The sequence below is a fragment of the Rhinolophus sinicus genome, linkage group LG13 (assembly GCF_036562045.2).
Source record: "Rhinolophus sinicus isolate RSC01 linkage group LG13, ASM3656204v1, whole genome shotgun sequence".
Lineage (NCBI taxonomy): Eukaryota > Metazoa > Chordata > Mammalia > Chiroptera > Rhinolophidae > Rhinolophus > Rhinolophus sinicus.
In genome coordinates this window covers 36,597,260-36,605,091 of record NC_133762.1, presented here as the reverse complement: position 1 = coordinate 36,605,091, position 7,832 = coordinate 36,597,260, and positions in this window count along the sequence as shown.

Here is a 7,832-nt window from a genome sequence, read left to right as displayed (position 1 = left end):
TTCCCCAATAAAGTCCTGTTCCCCTTAAAAATAAATAAATAAATAAATAAAATAATTAAATTAATTAAAAAAAAATTCCAAGAGAAAAAGAGACTTTCTCAGGGTCACATAGCAAGTAAGAGACAAAGCTAGACTGTCTGACTCTGGAGCCAGTGCTATCAGACCCTCTTCTGCCATTCCTCCCCAGACCTCCTATTTTTGGCTTCCTCTCTCCTTCATACACTGACCCTCCCAGGCCCACTCCTGCTACTGTTTCTGCCCTGCCCTCCCCTCCTCCGAGCTCCCCTGGCTCGCCCATGTCCTTGGCCCCCACCCCTTTCATTCATATTCTAAGCATAATTTGGAACTGGGGTTGGGCCAGACTATCTGCATGATGACCCCTAGGGGGACACCTGGTACTCTAGGGTGTCCTTCAGCCCTTCCTATTCCACCCAGCTGCTTGGCAAGGGGCATCATGGAGGGGCTCACAACCCAGCCCCTTACCTACCTGCCATGGACAGAATGTGTGTGGCACGTGTAGTACAGAGGATAGAGCCAGCAGGCTGCCCATACCCGGCAGGGAGGTCAGCACGCCAGGGTGTGGGGGTAGTACCGGACCTCTCAGGGCGGGTGGTTCTGGAAGCTGATATGAGCAGCAGCAACTGCTGGCATTATCTGGCCTCTAAGAATAGCTTGGCCTGAAGAGTTGGGGGCTGGGGCCAGGGAAGAAGGCAGGAGCTTATTTCCACCGCCCCCTCCTCTCCTGCTGCTTGGCCTACAAACTGGCAAGCCTCCCTTCTGGCTTACCATTTGCCCACGGGTGGTTTTCATGGACACATCTTGTCCACTCTTGGGCTGGAGGAAAGACAGTGTCTCGGGGACTCAGACCCGTGGCTGAGGGCAATGAGCCCATACCCTAAGGACCAGCCCTCACCAGGCCCTCCCCACTGGCACAGAGTAGGGACTGCTTTGTAAAGAATCATATTTGCAGTGACCCTTATTCATTTAGCAAACACTTAAGAAATAGGTGATACATACACATGATTCAAAATTCAAAGGTATAAAAATGTATGCATGGGAAAAACATCAGTCCCTCCATTCCCTAACCCCCAGCCACCTATTCCCCTTTGCAGAGGAAACAGCTCTTACCAGCTTCTTGTTACTGCCTTCCAGAGGTGGTCCCTCCATAGGTAAGTACATAAATATACAACTCTTCTCTCCCCCCATTTTTACATGGGTAATAGCATATTCCATATATTCTTCTGTTCCTCACTTTTTTCACTTAATGATATATCTTGGAACTAACAATACTTTATTGATTCTCTGTTATGTGCCCGGCACTATTGTAAGCTCCTCGGTCGTTTTAACTCATATAATGCTCATCAGAATCCTATGTGGTAGGTTCTCTTTACGAATCTCCATTGTTAAGAGATTAAGTAATTTTCCAATATTTCATAGCTGAATATTTCCAATGTTCCAATATTTCAGAGCCAGGATTCAATCCCAGGCAGTCTGACTTTAGATAAGGTGTTCTTTGTCGCTACTCTATACTGCTGCTCACATGTGAGGCATATCACTACATAGCACGCCCTCACTCTTCTAACGGCCAAGGTAAGAAATGTATATTGAATACCTGCCGTGGCCAGGCTTAGGCTGGAACCCTGCAGAGAATAAGAAAGACTAGGTCTCTGCCCTCATGGAACTGGCAACCCAGCTCCCATGAGTGTCTGTCAGCCAAGGCAGGAGAGGGGAAACCCACATGTCACATACACGCACATGCTCATACACAGATCTGCTGTTCGCACACACCCTGTTCCCTTATCCCCTGGTCCTTCACTCACACAGCTCTGAGCTGGAAGGCCTTAGAGCCCAGAGCTATAGGTGGAAACCTGGACGTCCAGGCAGCGGTAGACACAAGATCATGATGTGGCCCTTGTGGGCCTCGTCCCTTGCCCCCTGGGATCCATTTCAGCAGGGCTGGTGCGGGGTGTCTCTAATCCAGGGCCTCAACCATTGTTTGAAGTTGGGAACAATTGAAGGGCAAGGGAGCTATAGATAGATCCACAGCTGCTGTCACCTGTTCCAGCCTGGGCACTGGGCCTGAGCATTGTCTACATGGGGGCACTCTACCAGTGAGGGCCCGCTGAGGGTAGGAGGTTGGCCCAGCTCAGTTCTAGAGAGACTGAGTCAGAGGCTCAGAGAGAGAAATACAGATTCTCAGAGGAAGGAGAACGACAGGGTGACACAGAAAGGCCAACACTCTTGAGAGGTACAAAAGACTCCCACCAAATACCAAAAAACACTGAGACTGGTTGGGGGTGGGGGCGTAGACAGAGAGCTATTGAGACAGTGAGGGCCTGAGGCAAAGGTTAAACTCAAGGATGCAGCAAATCAGGGAGGGAGACCAGAGCCCAGGCTGGGATCCAGACCAGTTCAGTCCAGCAAAGGTCTTTCTGTCCATCCCTCCTTCTCCAGGAGGCCGACCCATGTATATTTCTCTCCGCGGCAGCCACATCCCAGATTCTTCTGGGGCCGTCTTGGGAGGTACTCTTGGGAGTGCTCGGGGAGGCCCCAGGGGCCTTTGAAAGGGAGAGGTCGTGCTGCTGGGTCTCGTCATAACTTTAATTCACTAGGTGGTCTTGGACAAGGGTCTGCGTCTTCCCACTGTTCAATGAGAGAGTTGGTTTACGTGATCACTAAAGGGCCCTTTTATCCTCTGATGCCTGTCAGGACACTTCCCCTCATGTGTCTAACCGCCCTCCCTCTTGCTGCAGCTGAGGCCACAGGCCCCTCCTTTATTTGCCCTTCATGAGGATGGGGGACAGCTGGTCCCCCTCCCCCTTATACAGTAACCTTTCAACCATAAACCCATGGTGAGGCGTCTCTCCTCCGGATAAACAGCCCTGATGCCTTTTGGCTGCCCTCATCCTATTTTCTGCTTGAAGCATCAGAGCTGGGGCCCACTCAGGCCCTCTGCAGCTGCCCAGGGCCCCAGGAGGGGGACAAGCCTTAGACGAGCAGGGGCCCCACCACCCCCAGGATACCAGGGTATAGGGCCCCCTCTTTGGGCCTAACCACCTCGCAGGTGGACCATTATGGCAGCCGCCTCCTAAATCAGTCTTCCTGCCACCGGTCTCACCCCTTCAGTCCGTCCTCCACACCAGCTGCCACAGGGATCTTGTGAACACATAAATCTGACCACACTGTCAAATGCTCTTGCTCAGAGCTCTTTGATGAAGAAAATAAAATTTAAAAATGCCTTTGATGGCTCCCCAACTCCCGCAGGATAAAGCACCAAATCCTAATCTGGCTTTTGAGGCCCGTCAGTGTCCAATCCCAACCTCTCTGTCCAGCGTCACCTCTCTTCGTGCCCCCTGTGGCCCAACCTCAGCCTGTATGGCTGCCCCAGCCTTAGAACTTAGGATCATATTCTCCGTCCCGCTCTTCTACCTCAGTGCCTCTCTCTGGCCAGGTCCCTCCTCTCTCACCGGGATGGCCACGGTCTCCTCACTGCTCTGCCTGTGGCATTTCTTGCCCCTTCCAGTCCATTCTCTCTCTCTGGCGGCCAGAGTGATCATTACCAAACTTCACACCACTTACTCTCCACCCTTTACAACTTCCCACTGCACCTGCAGTGAAGTCTGAGTCGCTTCCAACTCCTCCAAGACTCTGAGTCAATCAGCTTCCTGCCTACCTGTCTAACCTCACCTTGTAAAACCCTCCCCTTGTTCCCACGCCAGTGGCACTAGCGTTGTGACAGGGCCTCAAACATATCACCAAGCTATTTTCTGCCTCAAGGCTTGTTATTCACTGTTCCTTTTGCTTGGAATATTCTTCCCCTGGCTCTTAGCCTGGCTGTCTGCTTATTATCCTTCAGGTCCCACATTAAAATTCACCTCTTCAGAGAAGCCCTCCCTGACCAACTTGAAAAGAGTACACTCCATTACTCTCCACAGTTTCACTCTGTTCTTTCATAGCATGTGCCACAATCCTTCGTTATCTTAAAAACCATATTTACTTGTTTATTTACTGCTAGCCTATGAGGGAAGGGGCCTTGTTGTCATGCCCCGCTCCTTGCCAGCCTTGGTTTCAAACTTGCTTTTATCCTTTAGACTCTTCCATTCTGACATCTTTCTTGAGTGTCTTTCCTTTTCTGGATCATGAGTATCTTGTTCCCATCCTGGACACAGATTAAAAGCTGTCAGATGCATGTTGAATTGAATTCATGTGTCTTAGCTGTAGTAGTATTTTTAAGAGTTCTTCAATGTCTGTATCCAAAGAAGGACTTCCAGGCACTGGGGTGCACTGGTGGCAGATATATTTTGGGCTGGGGTTGGTTCCCAAATCACATCTTCTCTGCCCACCTGCCTGCCCTTACTTTCTCCAACACTCAGCTCCCTCACTGGCATCTTGGGCTAGAAGAGGAGAGGCCAGAGAGACTATGCCCCTTTTGGGATTTGCTCCATCAGCTCTTTGATCGTGGAAATCTCCCCCAAATAGCCCCTGCTCAGCAGCTGCCTACAGGTCTGGCTGATACTAAGCTGTGGCTTCGGGACTCTTGGCCACTGCTGATCTGAGGCCTTTTGTGGAGGGGAGTTGGGGACATCTAGACCCTGTTGTCTAGCTTGGCTCCGGTCCCCCTTCATTCTAAGACTTCCAATCTCCATCTTTGGCCATGTTACCCTCTACCCTGGATCCTGCCCGTTCTCTCCAGTTCTGTTCCTAGCTAGGCCCAAGGTTCTCTGGCTCTGCTGTGGGGGGTGTAGGTGGGGGTGGCAGATAGCATTTCAGTCTTTGAGGGCAGTGATAGGCTTGTCCAGGACCCTTGAGGCCCAGCCCTCCCTGACAGCCCTGCCCAGCGCTGTCAGTACCTTAAGTACCTAGAAGGTTGTGGTTCTTTGAATGATTTCTGGAAAGACCCTTTCCATCCCAGTAGGGTAGACACACTATAGGCCAGGCTGCAGGCGACTCAGTTGCCTTCCTGCTGGGCCTGACTGAAGCTACTTTTCTCTTTTCCTGGTTTTCATGTGCTGAGGTAGAGAGCTCACCTTGGGAGTGGAATTCTGGAGTCTGGCCTGGGCCTCCCCCTGTCCCCATCAGGGCCTCGGTGTCCTCAGCTAAATTGAGGGGCTGGACCAGACGATTTCCCTTCCAGTTCCTGATTCCTAATGCCCTGGGAGTCTTTAACAAAATGGAGGAAGAAATGTAAAAGATACAGGAAAGTACAGAGAATAATGAACAAACCATTGCACACATTTTATCATATTTGCTTCAAGTCTTTTGCACCAGGATTCTAGCACTTAAGTGTGCCCGGAAACCCCAGACTCTAAACCGATGTACACATATGTGTAGACTCTGTACTCAGAACACTGGGAAGGCAAGGCGGGAAGGAAGACTTTGGTCTCCCTACAGTGGCTACTCAGAGGATGAGTTAATTGGGATGAGAGGGTGGTTATCAAGAAACAAAGCTTCCAGAAGTGCTAAAATCTTGGAATCCTAGAGTCCTAAAGTTGGAACAGATCTCAGAGGTTGTCCAGTCCACAGCCTCAAGACCTGCGCAAACTCTGCTTGATTTTTCCTTGCTATTGGCAGGCTCACTTTCTTCCAAGGTAGCCTCTTCCATTGCTGACTGGTAGCCTCTTCCATTGCTGGCTCCAAGTATGCAAAAGTCCTTTTTTGTGTGTACGCATTATGTCCAAATTCTGCATCCTTGTAACTGCCCCACTGGTCTGCTCTTGAGGCCACACAAATCACATAGGCTCTCTCTGCTCCAGGACAGTTCTTTAGGTACTTAAAGTCGGTACGTTAAGCCCTTGAGATTGTAGCATTTGTTGCATCTCTCAGGTCCATCTTGAATTTCCTCATTGCTTTGTCATCTTGGTCTATGAGCTCATCTCATCAGGAAGGTGTGCCCTGGGTAGTAGAAGTGAACTTACAGGGCAGTTCTAGACCCATTTCTTTTGGTTGGTTTCTCAGCCCCAGGTTTATACACCAGAATTCAGACCCACATTATTTTTGGTATTGGCTGCGGTTGTTAGAGGTTGTGATTCTCCAGGCTAATTCTATAGCTTGAGCCCTAGACAAGCAGCCCTGCTTTCTGAGCACCTTTGAACAGTGAGCAGACTTTTCTCCACCTTCCTGGCTTTCTGTAAATTGCTCAAGCCCAGCTCTTTAGCCTCTGACCCCATAAGGAGATTAAAGCCCTATAATCTAAAACGATCTATCAAGTTTGGTTAATTCTCTTACTCAACAGATATTTATTGACTTCCTACTATGTGCAGGTACTCAGCAAGGTGCTAGGCATGTAGTTACCAAGCTCTTGGACTTTAGTGGGGGGAGCCAGGCAAGAAACAACCTAAGTTCTATGAAGAGAATTAATACAGAATGATGTTCTCTCTAATGTCATGTGGTGAGAAAGAAGAAAGGAATATGTCACGTAGGATTCCATTCACATAAATGTCAAAGACTAGTCTGTGACGTTAGAAGTCAAGAGTGTAGGTGAAGGAGTGGTGACTGAAACGGGTGTGAGAGAGATGCTGGTGATTTTGGTTTCTTGAACAGGGTGTGTTTACTTTGTGCAAATTCGTCAGGCTGTACAAGAATATTCACCACAGCCCTGATCACAATGGCAGAAAGACCACAAACAATCTAAATGTCTACCCAAAGGAGATGTGTACCATTTTATAACATGGGGAAATATCTGTAGGATAAATTCCTAAAAGGGTCTGGGCATTTGTAATTTTGATAGCTATTGCCAAATGTGGCCAGGTGTTTATAACAAAGCTTTCGTGTAAGATACATACAGTAAGGTTCATACATCTTAAGCATACAGCTCAATTAGTTTTACCGAATGAACACACCTGTGTAACCACCAGTCAGCTCAGTACATAGAGCGTTTCCTGCATTCCAGAGGCTTCTCTCATGCCCCCTCCAGTCCTTACCTTCCCTCGAAGGACCACTTTCCATTTTTATCATCATATGTTAGTTAGTTTTGCCTGTTTTGAACCGTTGATGGTTAAAAATGTACCTTTGGAATTATTTCTATATATTTTATGGAATACAGATATATCTGTGCATTTGAAATTGGTAGCCCGTTGGTAGAGGATTTCTCCGTGTGAGCTCAGCCTGATGTGTGCCTGGAATCCTGGCACTGAGCCTCGCTAGTTCTACACGCCCAGTGTCTAAGGTTCCAGGATTCTTTGATTCTCTGACTCTAAAATTCTGTGTGTGTTGTCACCAGGGCCTGAATGGGGTGACGGACAGGAGAGCCTGGAAGTGCCCTGACACATTCCGTAGCCTGTATCAGGCAGACAGAGTGCCAGCACCCCAAACTCCTGTTGAAAGTGGGGTATGGGAGGGCGCTAAGAGTGGGAAGTTGGCTTCCTGTGAATTTTGAATGTCAAAGTATGAAGGGGCTCCTAATTGGTCTAAATTTCTTCAATGTGCTTTCTATTCACACAAATCATGTCTTTATGCGAGTCCCGGTTTGGCTTTCTTTCTGTGTGACTCAGAGAGATGGGGATAGAGGGAGGGGAAAAGAGACAGCATCTGGGTATTTGGAGAGGGATGTCTCATTCTTTCTGCTTCTCTTTTTGACCTGGTCTCTGACACAGCTTATCTGTGAAATTTGGCTAGTTTTCTCTGGGCCTCAGTTTCCCTGGATGTATAAAGAGGGTTGGACTAAATAATCCCAGAGAGCATTCTGTGGTTCCTCTCTCTGAGTCTCCTTGCTCTCCATTCTGGGGTTGTGGGTCTTTTTCTGGGTGCATCATACTCCCTGTGACTCAGTTTCTCTCCCCAAGCTCCGCAGTCTTCCCAAATCTCTCACTGATTTGTCACTGCCTGTGTCAGTC